The 19,785-nt window shown below is 46.7% G+C and overlaps 1 pseudogene; it reads right to left on the bottom strand.

Annotated features, from left to right (window-relative positions):
- Nucleotides 1-18,691: 18,691 nt before the first annotated feature.
- Nucleotides 18,692-19,785, bottom strand: part of LOC119361243 — a 3,398-nt pseudogene continuing 2,304 nt past the window's right edge.

Genomic DNA, 19,785 nt, shown 5'->3' with positions numbered 1-19,785 from the left:
GAATCTGTTGCTTTATCATACATTCGATCCATAAATCTGCATTTTTGTGAAATTTTGTTAAATATATATTTTCTGGATTGTCTATACACTAAACCTGGAGGTTTGAATATCTACTCCAGTAATGAAAATGCTACTCTAATGTCTTTGTGTTCACCCTTTTATAGGAGCTCCAAGCCTAGGAAATTTCAAGTTCGAAGCGGCATGTATCCCTACGCAGCAAAGATTAGTTCTGTTTGACTGTAATAAACTGTAAATATTATAGTACTGTAATAGTAGGCATATCTAGGTTGTAATAGACTATGCACAAATTGTAATAGACTATGTACAGGAGCTCCAGGCCTAAGAAATTCTACATTTGTTCTGTTCTATTTAAAATATTGGTTATTTGTGTGATTTGAAGATGTGTGAAATGGAAACTTGATTAGTGGGACCCATTTGTGAAAATAATCTAAACAATGCTCACATTGTTGACATGTGGGACCAATATAGGAGATTATGACAAGTGGGACCCATCTGACTTGTGGGACCAGATTGAAAAATATATACTAAAAAACTAAAAAGGCCATGGCCCAAAATAAAAAAAAAGGCAAAATTGTTGGGCCAGGCCCATGTAGCTACAGAAAATTAATAGAGAAAATATACAGTAGAAAGGCCGAATTGTTGGGCTAGGCCCATGTAGAAAATTGAATTGGACCGGGCTGAATCTTGTGCCACATCAGATTGCCACGCTGGATGCCTACATGACCTGGGGAGGTTGCTAGTGACCGAAACGCCACAGTAGACGTATCTTGGTCATAAACGTCTACGACCATTCCAGAAGAAAGGTCGCTATAGTCAGTTTACGACTGCCAGCTTTTGACCTTCTGTTTGTGGTCACAAAAAGGTCACAAATTGAAAACAGTGACCATGCAGTGACCAATAGTGCTGGTCACAAGTTGACATATTTCTTGTAGTGACATAGTTCTCGAACCCGTAGGGTCTGCACGCTTAACATTCGGTGACGATCGGTATTATAAGTTTATGTCTTTGGATGTACCGAAGGTAGTTTGGAGTCCTGGATATGATCACGTACATGACGAGGAGTCTCGAAATGGTCGAGACATAAAGATCGATATATTGGACGACTATATTTGGACATCGTAATGGTTCCGGGTGAGTTCGGGCATGTACCGGAGTACCGGGAGGTTACGGGAACCCCCCGGGAGGTATATGGGCCTTACTGGGCCATAGTGGGAGAGAAAAGAGGGAGGCATAGGAGGGGACGCGCCCCCCTCAATCCCAATCCGAATTGGGTGGGGGGTCGCCCCCCCCCCTTTCCTTCCCCCTCTCTCCCCCTTCCTTCCACTCCTAGTCCAACTAGGAAGGGGGAATCCTACTCCCGGTAGGAGTAGGATTGCACGCCATAGGAGGGCCGGCCCTCCCCCTCCTCCACTCCTTTATATACAGGGGAAGGGGGCACCCCATAGACACAAGTTGATCATTGATCTCTTAGCCGTGTGCGGTGCCCCCCTCCACCATAATCCACCTCGGTCATATCGTCGTAGTGCTTAGTCGAAGCCCTGCGTCGGTAGCTTCATCATCACTGTCATCACGCCGTCACGCTGACGAAACTCTCCTTTGACACTCTGCTGGATCGAAGTTCGTGGGACGTCACCGAGCTGAACGTGTGCAAATCGCGAAGGTGTCGTACGTTCGACACTAGGATCGGGTTATCGTGAAGACGTACGACTACATCAACCGCGTTGTCATAACGCTTCTGCTTTCGGTCTATGAGGTTAAGTGGACAACACTCTCCCCTCTCGTTGCTATGCATTACCATGATCTTGCGTGTGCGTAGGAAATTTTTGAAATTACCACGTTCCCCGACAGTGGCTTCTGAGCCAGGTCTATGCGTAGATGTTATATGCACGAGTAGAACACAAGTGAGTTGTGGGCGATAATAGTCATACTGCTTACAAGCATGTCATACTTTGATTCGGCGGTATTGTTGGATGAAGCGGCCCGGACTGACATTACGCGTACGCTTATGCGAGACTGGTTCTACCGATGTGCTTCGCAAACAGGTGGATGGCGGGTGTCAGTTTCTCCAACTTTAGTTGAATCGAGTGTGGCTACGCCCAGTCCTTGTTGAAGGTTAAAACAACACATAATTTACGAAAAATCATTGTGGTTTTGATGCATAGGTAAGAACGGTTCTTGCTCGGCCCGTAGCAGCCACGTAAAACTTGCAACAACAAAGTAGAGGACGTCTAACTTGTTTTTGCAGGGCTTGTTGTGATGTGATATGGTCAAGACGTGATGAGATATAAGTTGTTGTATGAGATGATCATGTTTTGTTAGATTTATCGGCAACTGGCAGGAGCATTATGGTTGTCTCTTTATTGCATAAGATGCAAGCACCAAATAATTGCTTTACTTTATCGCTATGCGATAGCAATAGTTGCAGGAGCAATAGTTGGCGAGACGACCATGTGACGACACGTTGATAGAGATCAAGATGATGGAGATCATGGTGTCATGCCGGTGACGATAGAGATCGTTACGGTGCTTTGGAGATGGATATCAAAGGCACAAGATGATGATGGACATATCATATCACTTATATTGATTGCATGTGATGTTTATCCTTTATGCACCTTATTTTGCTTAGTTTGACGGTAGCATTATAAGATGATCTCTCACTAAATTTCAAGGTACAAGTGTTCTCCCTGAGTATGCACCCTTGCGAAAGTTCTTCGTGCCAAGACACCATGTGATGATCGGGTGTGATAAGGTCTACATTCACATACAACAGGTGCAAGCTAGTTTTGCACACACAGAATACTCGGGTTAAACTTGACGAGCCTAGCATATGCAAATATGGCCTCGAAACACTGAGACCGAAAGGTCGAGCGTGAATCATATAGTAGATATGATGAACATAGTGATGTTCACCATTGAAAATTACTCCATCTCACGTGATGATCGGACATGGTTTAGTTGATTTGGATCACGTGATCATTTAGATGACTAGAGGGATGTCTATCTAAGTGGGAGTTCTTAAGTAATATGATTAATTGAACTTTAATTTATCATGAACTTAGTCCTGATAGTATTTTGCAAATAATGTTGTAGATCAATAGCTCGCGTTGTTGCTTCCCTATGTTTTTATATGTGTTCCTAGAGAAAACTAAGTTGAAAGTAGCAATGATGCAGACTTGGTCCATGATCTGAGGTTTATCCTCATTGCTGCACAGAAGAATTATGTCCTTGATGCACCGCTAGGTGATAGACCTATTTGCAGGAGCAGATGCAGACGTTATGAACGTTTGGCTGGCTCAATATGATGACTACTTGATAGTTTAGCGCACCATGCTGAACGGCTTAGAATCGGGACTTCAAAGACGTTTTTGAACGTCATGAACCATATGAGATGTTCCAGGAGTTGAAGTTAATATTTCAAGCAAATACCCGAGTTGAGAGATATTAAGTCTCCAACAAGTTCTATAGCTAAAATATGGAGGAGAATAGCTCAAGCAGTGAGCATGTGCTCAAATTGTCTGGGTACTACAATCGCCTGAATCAAGTGGGAGTTAATCTTCCAGATAAGATAGTGATTGACATAGTTCTCTAGTCACCATCACCAAGTTACTGGAACTTCGTGATGAGCTATAGTATGCAAGGGATGACGAAAACGATTTCCAAGCTTTTCGTGATGCTGAAATCGACGAAGGTAGAAATCAAGAAAAGAGCATCAAGTGTTGATGATTCATAAGACCACTAGTTTCAAGAAAAGGGAAAAGGGAAAGAAAGGGAACTTCAAGTAGAATAGCAAGCAAGTTGTCGCTCCTGTGAAGAAGCCCAAAGCTGGACCAAAGCCTGAAACTGAGTGCTTCTACTGCAAAGGAAATGGTCACTGGAAGCAGAAATGCCCTGAATATTTTGTGGATAAGAAGGATGGCAAAGTGAACAAGGGTATATCTAATATACAGATTATTGACGTGTACCTTACTAGTTATTGTAGCAGCCCCTGAGTATTTGATACTTGTTCGGTTGCTAAGATTACTAACTCGAAACAGGAGTTACAGAATAAACAGAGACTAGCTGAGAGTGAAGTGGTGATGTGTGTTGGAAGTGGTTCCAAGATTGATATGATCATCATCGCACACTCCCTATACTTTTGAGATTAGTGTTGAACCTTGTCGGTGTCAAAACCGGCGGATCTCGGGTAGCGGGTCCCGAACTGTGCGTCTAGGCGGATGGTAACATGAGACAAGGGACATGATGTTTTTACCCAGGTTCGGGCCCTCTCGATGGAGGTAAAACCCTACTCCTACTTGATTAATATTGATGATATGGGTAGTACAAGAGTAGATCTACCACGAGATCAGAGAGGCTAAACCCTAGAAGCTAGCCTATGGTATGATTGTTGTTCGTCCTACGGACTAAAACTCTTAGGTTTATATAGACACCAGAGAGGGCTAGGGTTACACAGAGTCGGTTACAATGGGAGGAGATCTACATATCGTATCGCCAAGCTTGCCTTCCACGCCAAGGAAAGTCCTATCCAGACACGGGACGAAGTCTTCAATCTTGTATCTTCATAGTCCGGGAGTCCGGGGAAAGGTCATAGTCCGGCCATCCGGACACCCCCTAATCCAGGACTCCCTCAGTAGCCCCTGAACCAGGCTTCAATGACGATCAGTCCGGCGTGCAAATTGTCTTCGGCATTGCAAGGCGGGTTCCTCCTCCGAATACTTCATAGAAGATGTTTGAACACAAGGATAGTGTCCGACTCTGCAAAATAAGTTCCACATACGACTGTAGAGAGAATAATATTTACACAAATCTAATCTGCTGACGTATTCCGCAGTGTGACATGACGCCACGGCCAAGCTTTTATTTGAATCGTTTTACTGTCCCACCTCAGCGCGTTTAACTGAGGCGGTTTTCTTGGCACGTCTTGTCAAAGCAGAGATCGTGTCCCCTTATTCCAGGGTTCTCATCAATACGGGCATGGGTAACCCAACCGTGCCATTGGTATGACTTCTTAACTGAAAGTGAGTCCCAAACGGTCACGGGGAGGGCTCTTGGTATTCAACCTATTTATAAAGAGACCAAGGCTCGACTCCTTTCTTTCAATCCAATCAAATCCGCCTCTCGCCTCGAGTTCCAACACCCAAAGCTCCAGATTCAGGCGCTTCGGACCTTTGATGATGTCCGGCTTCGACCTCCAAGGCCGGTGGATGCCTTCCTCCGTTACGGAAGAAGATGTGCAAAAGCTGAGAGATGCCAGGTATCTGACCGGCGAAATCTCGCATAGGCTGCCTGCTCAAGGGCAGGCTATTCCCACTCCCCAGCCCGGTGAGAGTGTGGTGTTCGCATCTCACTTCCTTCGGGGGCTAGGCTTCCCGATTGATCCCTTCGTGAGGGGGCTCATGTTTTATTACGGGTTGGAATTTCACGACTTAGCTCCGGAGTCCATCCTCCAAATCTCATCGTTCATTGTCGTGTGTGAGGCCTTCCTCCATATTACTCCTCACTTCGGACTGTGGCTTAAAACCTTCAAGGTAGAACCAAAGATGATCGAGGGGCAGCACGCTGAGTGCGGAGGTGCTATTATAAGCAATATTGTCGATGCTTCATGGCCCGAGGGCTCTTTTCAAGAGGAGTTTGGCTTATGGCAACGAGAGTAGTTTTACATCACAACTCCCACGGGCACCACGTGGGTGACGCCACTTGCTTTTCGCTCGGGTCCCCCACCACAGCTAGCGTCATGGGTCAATAAAGGGCTTAACTGGGGGTCGTCCAAGGACGTGCCCTTGCTGCAGGGCCGCATTCGAGATCTCCTAGAAAGAGATACCAATTTGGTCGTAGTGGCGCAGGTTATGCTGATTTGCCACATACTGCCCTGCAAACGTTGCCCCCTCCGCCTGTGGGAATTTAATATGGAAGGACCGCGAGCCCTCCAACATTTTATAGGCACGACACCCATGGAGATGTACAAATTGTTCTTCGAATCACAAGCAATGTGTCCGGACTTGTCCAAGGATGCAGATTTGAGCTGCAATCGCCCGGACACTCAAGTAAGTATCCCTGTACCCGGACACGCTATCCGTACATTTATCATAAAACTGCCCTCAAAAGAGCTATCCTTTAAACAGGAGTGGATAGCAAAAGCAAAGCTTATCAGGTGTCCGGCCCCCCTCCCTGAGACCACGCCGGATCCCGTGTTGACCAGGATGCTGGAGATTGCGCCTTTGGAAGAAGGCGAAGAGGGGAACAAAGAAGCTGCCACCTCCGCGAAGGAGACTGTCAGGAAAGGAGGAATCGAGAATTCCTCTATCAGGGAAAGAAGAGGACCGCCTCTGAAGACCCGGAGGCGATGGCCTCAAAGCGGGGGAAGAAATCTTCGTCAGAGGGCCCGGCGCCGGTGGGTGCCCCGGCCGCATTACGCCCCCAAGGGGATCAGCTCTCCACTGAGCCGTAAGTAAAGAGAGGGGTTTTAAAATGAGAGACATCCCTGTTTTATTTCTGAGGAAGATAACCGAAACTTTACATTGTAGTTCGGATCTCAAACCTTCGCAGCAGAGCTCATCTTCAGGGGATCTTCATCCGGAGATGATGGAGAGCAGAATGCCTCCCCCAGCTGTACTGTCTTGCGAGGTGGGCGACCCCGAGGTGTCGTCTCGGAGGGTTTCTCCGAATCCGGCCTTGGAAAAAGGTCTTCGGACGAGTCCGGCACCGTCTGGTGCACGGTCGAAGGAGCTGAAGGATCTGCTCGGGCGAGCGTCTATCTCAGAAGAACATCGTGTGTTGATGAACATGGTGATTAGAAGGATTTCATCCGCGGAAAGCGGATTGTACGAGGTCGCCAGGAGTTTACTGACAGGTTTTGAGGTACGCGAAAAGATTTACCTTTTGACAGAGCCGCATATATAAAATGCGCCCTGTATAGATAGTAGCCCCTGAGACTCTGTGTGTTGTCAAAAATGACGGCGCACAGAGGATCATAATCCCAGGTATAATATGTCGCCTTTCCTATGTAGGTGGCGAGGTGTTCGGTGGCTAGCCGGACTGATGAATTTGCCGAGCTAAAGCGGCAACTTGACGAGGCACAAGGTATGTAATGTCTCTGAAGACATCTGGTAAGAGGAGCTTGATGCTCGTACCTTATAACATGTGTGCTAAATGCAGATGGTGTCGCTGCCGTGGAAAACCTTCGGGCGGAACTTTCCCGAGCCAAGGAGCAAGCGAGGAAAAGTGATGCGGCTGCCATGAAGGCGGCTGAAGAGCTAAAAGCCGAACAGGCTGGTCACAGCCAAAGCAAGATAGAAATGGCCGAGATGGCTGTAAAATTGAAGGATGCTGCCGACCGTTGTAAGCTTCTTCAAAACAAAGATAGCGTGGCACAAAAGGACCTAGAAAAGGTCACTGCCGAGGCCAAGGACACTCGCTCTGCAATGAGAGCTATGAAGGAGGAGCTACGTCAGGCCGGAGATATCACGGCTGGAAAGCCCTATATGTTGCGGATGAAGTTCGAGGATCCTAAGTATGCTCCGTTAGACCGGAAGTGGAGTGCGGCGAACACTTATCTGGATTTGGCGGCTAGTGCCGCGGACGCGACCGAACACTTCCGGGGTCTAGATGACCATGAATTGGAAGAACTTTTTTGGTTGCAGTTCCACAGTCCAGAGCGCCCACTTTCGGTGTCCGATCGTTTGGCCGCATGGGCGGAGCTGAACAGGTTATCCGGACTCGCCATTAAGCATGTCGTGAGTCATCTGTGGCCGAAAGGGCCAGAGCCGAAGAGTTATTTTAGCTTGGTGCAGCAGTTCTTTGGTACGGTGCCGCATATTGATGCAATGAAGAGGTCAGCGTGCATGGAGGGTGCACAGATGGCTCTTGCCCGTGTCAAGACATACTGGGCAGAGATGAAGGCCAGTGTTGTTGCATCCCAGGATTCAGACGAAAGCCGAGTACCTGCCCAGCACTACTTTGAGGAAGTTCTGCAGGGCGCTCGTTTAATAGAGACGCAGTGCTCGAAGGATGTTGTGTTCGAATAACATGTGCTATTGTAAAACAATGTTTTGATGGAATATAAAAGCTTTTTATATTTGTGCTTTCAAGAATTAGAATACCTCTTGTGCGGCCGTTAATGTATATGTGTGTATAACCTGAAAGATGGCAGTCGTTGGCTTCAGCCCCCACGCATATAATGTGGGGGTGTTCACAGAAGGCGCATTTTCACACTTGATCCAACGTCTTGGTCCTATAAAGGAGGTGATAGCGCAGCGAACTAGGCAACCGGACTATAATGCTTTATCACTTTCACTTAGCCATAGGAGTTTGACAGTGGGGCTACTGAATAGCCCCTAGGGGCACCGCGCTCGCCCGAATTCGGGGTGTGTGTGTGCCTGACCGGGAAACGGCCCTTCGTTAATGCGGAGGAGTCCTAAAGATTCCGGCAAGTCATCGAGTGGTTGACCAGTCTCTCGCTATATCATGACAGTTAGTTTTTGACTTTCTCTACTGAGGTGCTCGCCTGGCCGAACCGGGGCACAATCGCAGTAGTTCTCCTAGTGCCGCCTTAGCCGATAGAGCGGAACATAAGGCAGCAAAACACAGGAGCCGGGCAAACCCAACATTTGACCAAAGACATGATTCGGAGCTGGTGCATATAAGACCAAACTCGCGACGCCGAACACTCCCTAAGGTATTCGGTCTTTATGAAAACGGGCCGAAAAAAAGCCCTTGGTAAGAAGCCCCTGGTGTCCAGGTACGCGCAAAATTCTGGTGTGGCCACATGCCAAGACGCTAGCCTCCTCCTCGGTTATAGCAAAAAACCGGGGGATGTTATCAACAAGAGACAGTAAAAAAGGTTTACGTAGGGTCTTAATCTGAAAAGAATCCTTGAAACGGGTCCCTACTGCACGTCTGCGCCTGTGTCTCTGTTGTGCCGTATCCTGGACGGGTGTAGCATGGTGTTCGTCTGCAAAAGAGAGGAACTTAGTGGAAAGCAATCATGCGAGAAATCTATGTTAAAATAAACAAAGTATAATACAAAAAATGGGTAGAATTGAGCTTTATTGTCTCCTGGTGTAAACGCGCGGAGCCCCTTGTACGGGGGTATGCGGCTATTAAGCCTTTGTATGTTTACGCCAGACTCGTCGAGCCATGTCCGGGGTCGTGAACAACCTGTTTAGGTGCTCTAACTAGTAAAGCTGGATTAGTGTGCGGCTGTCAAGGCAGCCACACCATCGTCCGCGCTCGAGGAACACTTGATATTTCCCTTTAATGAGATGATGCCTCGTGGACCTGGAATTTTGAGTGTAAGGGGTGCATAATGCGCTATTGCGTTAAAGCGGGCGAAAGCTTCGCGTCCCAGTAGTGCTTGATAGCTACTTATGAATGGGGCGATGTGGAAGGTTAGCTTTTCGCTTCGGAAGTTGTCGGGGGAGCCGAACATAACTTCTAACGAGAGGGAACCCATACAATGGGTATCTGGGCCTGGCGTGACCCCTTGAAAGGAAGTGTTGCCATGGCGAATTATTGCTGGGTTTATCCCCATTTTGCGGATTGTGTCCTGATATAGCAGGTTTAAGTCACTGCCGCCGTCCATTAGGACTTGTGTAAAGTGGAGTCCGTCAATTATCGGATCTAAGACAAGGCAGTCCAGCCTGCGTTCCGGACACCTCTAGAGTTATCTTGATGATCGAAGGTGATTGGTTGTAACAACCAGTGGCGGGACTCCTTTGGGACAGGCCGTATGGCGCGTATCTCCATAGGCGCCACTCTGATTTTCCCTTTTGTCACATGAAGTGAATTTACTGTTTTGACTTCTTGCAGGAACTTCTTTTGTTCTCCGGTGCTCTGCTTGTGGGGTTCATCATCGTCCTCACTTGGTATGTCGAGCCCCTTGTGTTCGACGTTGAGTTTGCCGGATTGCTTGAAGACCAAACAATCTCTGTGGGTGTGGTTTGCAGGCCTCTCGGGAGTACTGTGGATTTGGCATATTTTGTCCAAGATTTTGTTGAAGTTAGATATCTCGTCCCTATTATATTTGGGGGGCGGCTTTTTCTGATTCTGTCGAGATCTTTTGAATCCGACGTTGACTGTCGTGTTCTTCGGGCTGTTATCCTTGATCCGGCGTTGTTCCTTGTTACAGTGTGGTTTCCCGTTTCCATCTCTGACTTCGGATGTACTTGGGTCGCTGGTGCTGCTTCTTGCCAACTAGCTATCCTCTCCTGTGCAAAAGCGGGTCATGAGGCTTGTCAATGCGGCCAATATTCTTGGCTTTTCTTGGCCGAGGTGTCTGGCGAGCCATTCGTCTCGAACGCTATGCTTGAAAGCTGCTAGGGCTTTGGCGTCCGGATAGTCGACTATCTGATTCTTTTTAGTAAGAAATTTGTTCCAGAGTTTCCGGGCTGACTCTCCGGGTTGTTGAGTTATATGGCTTAGATCGTCTGCATCCAGAGGTCGGACATAGGTCCCTTGACAATTTGCCCGAAAAGTATCCTCGAGCTCCTCCCAACTTCCTATGGTGTTTTCGGGAAGGCTTTTAAGCCAATGTCGGGCTGGCCCTTTGAGCTTGAGGGGTAAGTATTTTATGGCGTGGAGGTCATCTCCTCTAGGCATGTGTATGTGGAGGATATAATCCTCAATCCAGACTCCAGGGTCTGTTGTTCCGTCGTATGCCTCTATGCTTACGGGCTTGAATCCCGCTGGAAATTCATGGTCCAGCACCTCATCGGTGAAACATAGGGGATGTGCGGCGCCCCTGTATTTGGGTGTGCCGCGATGTTCGGATATTTGTTGCGTTGCATTGCTTACTAGAGCTTGCTTTCTTGGCCCATAGATAGATCTAGTTGGGCCGTCTTTTTGATGCGAATCCTTGTGTGGATCGCGTGCCCGATTGAATGCGGCACCCTTTGCCGCTCGATGTCGGCCATGGGGTCATCTATCCGACCTGGTGGCTTCCTTGTTTTTTGACCGTGGGGGCTCTAAGGCCTCCTCACCAAATTCCGGTAGTAATTTTCGCTTCGGATAGCTCTTTGTGTGGTGACTGTCACCGTACTTGTGTGCGGTGTTGAGTACTTTGCCCCATCTGATTCTGAGTGCATCTTCCGCTGTTTTGAGCTTCCGCTTCTGCTTTTTCAGGCTACGCGCAGTGGCGATGAGCCTTTGGTGGAGGTTCTTCTTCTCCAGCAACTTGTCCGGCATGAGGTTGTCCGGACTATTATCTTCGCCGGGGACGGGTTGTTCGGTTTGTCTATCCAAGTTGCCCTGTTCGGACGGTTGCTCGATGGCATGTTCGTCGTCCGCCGGTTCGTCCTGCTCTATGGCTGGGTCTCTGTCGAGGTGGGGTTTGGTGCGGCGCTTCCGCCGCCGCTTTGATTGCTTTTCGAGGGAACGATCCCTCATTGCACGCTTTTGATCCTCGTTGTTGTTTCTTTTAGGTGTGTCCACCATGTATACATCATGGGATGAGGTGGTTGTCCAGTTCCCTATAGGCGCTGGTTCTTGTTCGTCTTCTTCATCGACGTCCATACCGTCGATGTCTTCGGAGTCGAAGTCGAACATGTCGGTTAAATCGTCGACAGTGGCTACGAAGTGGGTGGTGGGTGGGTTTCGAATTTCTTCGTCGTCCGCATCCCAAACTTGCTGACCGTAGTCCGGCCAGGGCTCTCCTGATAAAGAGAGAGACTTTAGTGAATTCAGGATGTCGCCAAAGGGCGAGTGTTGAAAGATTTCCGCGGTGGTGAACTCCATGATCGGAGCCCAATTGGGTTCGATCGGGAGGGGCGTAGAATATTTGGAGTCCGGAAAGGAGTCCGGCACCTGGGAGTCACGAGCTCCGCGAAGGACAAGATTGGTGTTCAGCTCGATCGCCGTAGAGATTGCAGCCCCGAGGCGGCGTCTAGCCACCCGTCCTCGACCGGCGCAGTCGGCTCCGAGCTAAGGGTCAGAGCAGACACCTGAGCGGCGCTCTGGGCACTGTCCAGCGGTAGAGCTAGATCATGCCCATCGTGACAGTGCGGCGCGCTCGGCTGTGGCTCGAATCCATCGAAGATCAAGTCTCTGCGGGTGTCAGCCGTGTAGCTTAAACTTCCAAATCTGACCTGATGGCCAGGGGTGTAGCATTCGATCTGCTCCAGATGGCCAAGTGAATTGGCCCGTAGTGCAAAGCCGCCAAATACGAAGATCTGTCCGGGGAGAAAAGTCTCACCCTGGACCGCGTCGTGGTTGATGATCGAAGAAGCCATCGGGACTAAAGGTGATGACACAGAGGAACTCTCAATGAAAGCACCAATGTCGGTGTCAAAACCGGCGGATCTCGGGTAGGGGGTCCCGAACTGTGCGTCTAGGCGGATGGTAACAGGAGACAAGGGACACGATGTTTTTACCCAGGTTCGGGCCCTCTCGATGGAGGTAAAACCCTACTCCTGCTTGATTAATATTGATGATATGGGTAGTACAAGAGTAGATCTACCACGAGATCAGAGAGGCTAAACCCTAGAAGCTAGCCTATGGTATGATTGTTGTTCGTCCTACGGACTAAAACACTCCGGTTTATATAGACACCGGAGAGGGCTAGGGTTACACAGAGTCGGTTACAATGGGAGGAGATCTACATATCGTATCGCCAAGCTTGCCTTCCATGCCAAGGAAAGTCCTATCCGGACACGGGACAAAGTCTTCAATCCTGTATCTTCATAGTCCGGGAGTCCGGCCAAAGGTCATAGTCCGGCCATCCGGACACCCCCTAATCCAGGACTCCCTCAAACCTAAATAAATGTTATTTGGTGTTTGCGTTGAGCATAAATATGATTAGATCATGTTTATTGTGATACGATTATTCATCTAAGACAGAGAATAAATTGTTATTTTGTTTACATGAATAAAACCTTCTATGGTCATACAACCAATATTAATGGTTTATTGAATCTTGATCATAGTGATACACATATTCATAATATTGATGCCAAATGATGCAAAGTTCATAATGATAGTGCAACATATTTGTGGCACTGCCGTTTGGGTCATATCAGTGTAAAGCGCATGAAGAAACTCCATAAAGATGGACTTTTGGAATCACTTGATTATGAATCATTTGATGCCTGCGAACCGTGCCTTATGGGCAAGATGACTAAAACTCCATTCTCCGGAACAATGGAACGAGCTAGTGACTTATTGCAAGTAATACATACCGATGTATGCAGTCCGATGAGTGTTGATGCTCATGGAGTGTATCGTTATTTTCTGACCTTCACAGATGATTTGAGCAGATATGGGTATATCTACTTAATGAAACACAAGTTTGAAATATTTGAAAAGTTCAAAGAAATTCAGAGTGAAGTGGAGAATCATCGTAACAAGAAAATAAAGTTTCTACGATCTGATCATGAAGAAGAATATTTGAGTTACGAGTTTGGCCTTCATATAAAATAATGTGGAATAGTTTCACCGCTCACACCACTCAAAACACCACAGCGTAATGGTGTGTTCGAACTTCGTAACCGCAGCTTATTAGATATGGTGTGATCTATGATGTATCTTACTGATTTACCGCTATCGTTTTGGGGTTATGCTTTAGAGACGGTTGCATTCACGTTAAATAGGGCACCATCTAAATCCGTTGAGACGATGCCTTATGAACTGTGGTTTGCAAGAAACCAAAGTTGTCGTTTCTTAAAGTTTGGAGCTGCGATGCTTATGTGAAAAAGCTTCAACCTGATAAGCTCAAACCCAAATCGGAGAAGTGTGTCTTCATAGGATGCCCAAAAGAAACTGTTGCTAAGAATGGATCCTTTCTATAGAAGGAGTTTCTCTCAAAAGAAGTGAGTGGGAGGAAAGTAGAACTTGATGAGGTAACTGTACCTGCTCCCTTATTGGAAAGTAGTTCATCAAAGAAATCAATTCCTGTGATTCCTACACCAATTAGTGAGGAAGCTAATGATGATGATCATGAAACTTCAGATCAAGTTACTACAGAACCTTGTAGGTCTTCTAGAGTACAGTCCGCACCAGAATGGTACGGTAATCCTATTCTAGAAGTCATGTTACTAGACCATGATGAACCTACGAACTATGAGGAAGCGATGATGAGCCCAGATTCCGCGAAATGGCTTGAGGTCATGAAATCTGAGATGGGATCCATGTATGAGAACAAAGTGTGGACTTTGGTGGACTTTCCCGATGATCGCCAAGCCATATTAAATAAATGGATCTTCAAGAGGAAGACGGACACTGATAGTAGTGTTACTATCTACAAAGCTCGAGTTGTCGCAAAAAGGTTTTCGACAAGTTCAAGGTGTTGACTACAATGAGATTTTCTCAACTGTAGCAATGCTTAAATCCGCCCGAATCATGTTAGCAGTTGCCATATTTTATGAAATCTGGCAAATGGATGTCAAAACTGCGTTCCTTAAATGGATATTTCTTAAAGAATAGTTGTATATGATGCAACCAGAAGGTTTTGTCAATCCTAAAGGTACTAACAAGGTGTGCAAGCTCCAGCGATCCATCTAGACTGATACAAGCATGGAAGTTGGAATATATGCTTTGATGGGTTGATCAAAGCATATAGTTTTATACAGACTTGCGGCGAAGCCTGTATTTACAAGAAAGTGAGTGGGAGCACTACAACCTTTCTGATAAGTATATGTGAATGACATATTGTTGATCGGAAATGATGTAGAATTTTCTGGAAAGCATAAAGGAGAGTTTGAAAGGAGTTTTTCGAAGAAAGACCTCGGTGAAGTTGCTTATATATTGGGCATCAAGATCTATAGGGATAGATCAAGATGCTTGATAAGATTTTTCAATGAATACATACCTTGACAAGTTTTTTGAAAGAGTTCAAAATGGATCAGTCAAAGAAGAAGTTATTGCCTGTATTACAAGGTGTAAAGTTGAGTAAGACTCAAAGCCTGACCACGACAGAAGATAGAAAGAGAATGAAATTCATTCCCTATGCCACAGTCATAGGTTCTATAAAGTATGATGTGTTGTGTACCAGACCTATTGTGTTCCTTGCCATGAGTTTGGCAAGGGGGTACAATAGTGATCTAAGAGTAGATCACTGGACAGCGGTCAAAATTATCCTTAGTGAAGACTAAGGAAATATTTCTCGGTTATGGAGGTGATAAAGAGTTTGTCGTAAATAGTTACGTCGATGCAAGCTTTTACACCGATCCAGATGACTCTAAGTCTCAATCTGGATACATATTGAAAGTGGGAGCAATTAGCTAGAGTAGCTTCATGCAGAGCATTGTAGACATAGAATATTTGCAAAATACATACAGCTCTGAATGTGACAGACCCGTTGACTAAACTTCTCTCACAAGCAAAACATGATCACACCTTAGTACTCTTTGGGTGTTAATCACATAGCGATGTGAACTAGATTATTGATTCTAGTGCATCCTTTGGGTGTTGGTCACATGGCGATGTGAACTATGGGTGTTAATCACCTACAGATCTGAACTATTGGTGTTAAATCACATGGCGGTGTGAACTAGATTATTGACTCTAGTGCAAGTGGGAGACTCAAGGAAATATGCCCTAGAGGCAATAATAAAGTTGTTATTTATATATTTCCTTATATCATGATAAATGATTATTATTCATGCTAGAATTGTATTAACCGAAAACTTAGTACATGTGTGAATACATAGACAAATAGAGTGTCACTAGTATGCCTCTACTTGACTAGCTCGTTAATCAAAGATGGTTAAGTTTCCTAGCCATTGACATGAGTTGTCATTTGATAAACGGGATCACATCATTAGGGAATAATGTGATTGACTTGACCCATTCCGTTAGCTTAGCACTTGATCGTTTAGTATGTTGCTATTGCTTTCTTCATGACTTATACATGTTCCTATGACTATGAGATTATGCAACTCCCAAATACCGGAGGAACACCTTGTGTGCTAACAAATGTCACAATGTAATGGGGTGATTATAAAGGTGCTCTACAGGTGTCTCTGATGGTGTTTGTTGAGTTGGCATAGATTGAGATTAGAATTTTTCACTATGATTGTCGTAGAGGTATCTCTGGGCCCTCTCGGTAATACACTTCACTATAAGCCTTGCAAGCAATGTGACTAATGAGTTAGTTATGAGATGATGTATTACAGAACGAGTAAAGAGACTTGCCAGTAACGAGATTGAACTAGGTATTGAGATACCGACGATCGAATCTCGGGCAAGTAACATACCGATGACAAAGGGAACAACGTATGTTGTTATGCGGTTTGACGAATAAAGATCTTCGTAGAATATGTGGGAGCCAATATGAGCATCCAGGTTTCGCTATTGGTTATTGACTGGAGACGTGTCTCGGTCATGTCTACATATTTCTCGAACCCGTAGGGTCTGCACGCTTAACGTTCGGTGACAATCGAAATTATAAGTTTATGTGTTTTCATGTACCGAAGGTAGTTTGGAGTCCCGGATATGATCACAGACATGATGAGGTGTCTCGAAATGGTAGAGACACAAAGATCGATATATTGGACGACTATATTTGGACATCGGAATGGTTCCGGGTGAGTTCGGCCATGTACTGGAGTACCGGAGGTTACCGGAAACCCCCGGGAGGTATATGGGCCTTATTGGGCCATAGTGGGAGAGAAGAGAGGGAGGCATAGGAGGGGGCGCGCCCCCCTCAAGCCCAATCTGAATTGGGTGCCCCCCTCCTTTCCTTCCCCCTCTCTCCCCCTTCCTTCCACTCCTAGTCCAACTAGGGAAGGGGGGAATCCTACTCTCGGTAGGAGTAGGACTCCCCATGGGGCGCGCCATAGGTGGGTCGGCCCTCTCCCTCCTCCACTCCTTTATATACAGGGGAAGGGGCACCCCATAGAGACAAGTTGATCATTGATCTCTTAGCCGTGTGTGGTGCCTCCCTCCACCATAATCCACCTCGGTCATATTGTCGTAGTGCTTAGACGAAGCCCTGCGCCGGTAGCTTCATCATCACCATCATCACGCCGTCATGCGGACGAAACTCCCCTTCGACACTCTGCTGGACCGGAGTTCGTGAGACGTCACCGAGCTGAACGTGTGCAGATCGCGGAGGTGCCATACGTTCGGTACTAGGATCGGTCGATCGTGAAGACGTATGACTACATCAACCGCGTTGTCATAACGCTTCTGTTTTTGGTCTACGAGGGTACGTGGACAACACTCTCCCCTCTCGTTGCTATGCATCACCATGATCTTGCGTGTGCGTAGGAAATTTTTGAAATTACCACGTTCCCCAACAACGGTGAGATCGAGGATACGAAGCAGCCGTACAGTTAGCCAAGGTTTGATGAACGGAGCTTGGGTGTTGGACATAGGCCTGGAGGTGACAAGTCAGATGTTTCAGGACTATCTAAGCTCGTGGGAACGTATGGAGCAGGTCCAGTTGCACCAGGATTCGGTTGATTCAGTAAGGTGGGATTGGGAGCCAAGCGGCTCCTTCTCCACGAGATCGGCATATCAGGGTAAATTCTGGGCTAGGGAGAAAGTTCCAACGCCGCAGTTCACATGGAAGTACAAAGCTCCTTTGAGATGCAGATTCTTTACCTGGCTCGCAATTCAGAATAGATGTTGGACCTCAGATAGATTGGCGAGCCGTGGATTGGAGCATGAGGATGCATGCCCGTTCTGTGATCAAGTTGAGGAGAGCATGAACCACATAATGCTACAGTGTGCCTTCGCTAGGGAGGTGTGGCTGAGGGTGTGCACGGCTTGGGGTAAGCCGCAATGGGCTCCGACAACATCATCTAGTCTTGGCGAGTGGTGTGTCACCACCGCGGACAACACCACAGAGAAAAAGGATGCATGGACATTGATCGTCCTCGTTCCTTGGGAGCTTTGGAAACATTGGAATGGCATAGTGTTTGATGGGGATACCCCGTCGACCGCGTTTGTAATTCATAGGGTGGCGATAGAGCGCACGGCGTGGAAGATGGTAGGATTGCTTAAAGTAGACGTGGGCCGGTTCCTAGCGGCCGTGGAGGTGGGCCATGTAGCGAGTAGTTAGCTTGTAAGTTGTAAGCTTGGATGGAGTTGGGGTCAGTATGTAAACACCAACGTGGAGGAGTTCTTCACCCCTTTCTCCTCTTTAATATATAGTGCGCACACTCGTGCGTATTCGAGAAAAAACAAAGCGAGCAAATGGTTCAGCACAATCAGAAAGGGCAAGAACTACAAATTCCCAAACCAGAACACGAGTGTAGGATTTTTTTTCCTAACACAGGGCGGTACCCTAAGGCCACACAAGCTGTCACTAATAAATCAAAATTGATAAAACACAATACATTGAAGGACCAAAGATAAAATAAAATTACAAACACGTCCTTCCATTTTTGCATACATGAACAAACAAATAACACTTAGAACACAATCAGATCTTGAAGCAACTGGAGTAGCACTGGAGCAGGAGAGGGGTGCCTGGCGAAACGAAGTGACTCTTGACGGCAGAAGAAAGGGAGGAAGGAGAAAGTTGAAGTAAATAAACCCAGTGTGGATACATTAATACTCCCTCCGTCCAGAATCACTTGTCGCCAAAATGGATATAAATGAATGTATCTACAACTAAAATATATCTAGATACGTCCATTTCTTCGACAAGTATTTCCGAACGGAGGGAGTATTACTTATTGAAGATGACATTTCTTTGTTCCAAACACATTCAAATAGTTAGCTGGTGGAAACATCAGTAGGGCAAAATCCCTGCCAGGAGACGGGCGAGCTGCAAGACAGTAGTGTTGTGATTGCAGCAGATGTACCTACCGGACGAGAACTCATTCTCAGCGACAAACACCTCGGCGCGACAGAGGTCGTCGACGTGGCTAATCCCCACGCAGTCCTTGACTGACTGCAGGACCATCAGGCCTTGCAGCTTTGCCTCGTCTCCTGCAAAATGTAGAGGACAGGTAGACACCATTCATAGGACACCGGTCAAAAGAGCATGGGGCTTAAATCAGGGTTGGCATGCTATACATCTTTCCGTTGCCAACCACTGAAAAATGTATATAAAAATGCTGGCCTTTCTCACCAGACAACAAGGAGAGGATAACGGGGACACTGGTTCTGGCGTTAGATACAGGCGCCGTGCCCACGGTGAACACCGGCAACACGGTGACAAGGCTGATGCCGTTCTCCTCTGCGAATTCACTCGCCGCCTTCTCTAGAAGCACCTTGGAGACCGCGTACGCCTACCATGCAAATCAACCAACACCAGTGTTACGTCGACATAGTAAAGGTCCAGGCGAGAGAGACTGAACACAAAGACATACTCCTTTGTTCACAAATATAAGATATTTTGAATATTTCATTATGGGCTACATAAAAACTGAAACATGTTTATATACATCTGCTTTACAAAAAAAATTAGAACATCTAATATTCGTGAATGGAGGGAGTATTTATATACCCAAGTTGGTGGCTTGTTGGCTCTGAGGTAATCGACGTCGGACCAGGAGCCCTCATCCAACACGTGTCCGCCACCCTGCAGAGGCCTCCTGGACACGCCGGCGTCCGACGACGTTAGGATCACCCGCTTCACCGTCCCCGCTCTCACACACGACCTCATCACGTTGAGTGTTCCTTGGACTGCGGGTTCGATCAGATCTCACTGCCGTCAAACACGAAGCACACTGAGTTATCTCTGAAAAGGAAATGTACTTTTTTCGAAACTGAAGCATAAGATTTGCCTCATCTATTAAATAAGAAGATAATAGCGTTTAGAGTTTTACAGGACACCCCATACAAGCGACATGACAATTACTCACACAAAATGATAGTCCC

The sequence above is a fragment of the Triticum dicoccoides genome, chromosome 2B, assembly GCF_002162155.2.
Source record: "Triticum dicoccoides isolate Atlit2015 ecotype Zavitan chromosome 2B, WEW_v2.0, whole genome shotgun sequence".
Classification (NCBI taxonomy): Eukaryota; Viridiplantae; Streptophyta; class Magnoliopsida; order Poales; family Poaceae; genus Triticum; species Triticum dicoccoides.
Note: the sequence above shows the minus strand (reverse complement) of the source record. Positions and strands in the feature narration are given on the sequence as shown.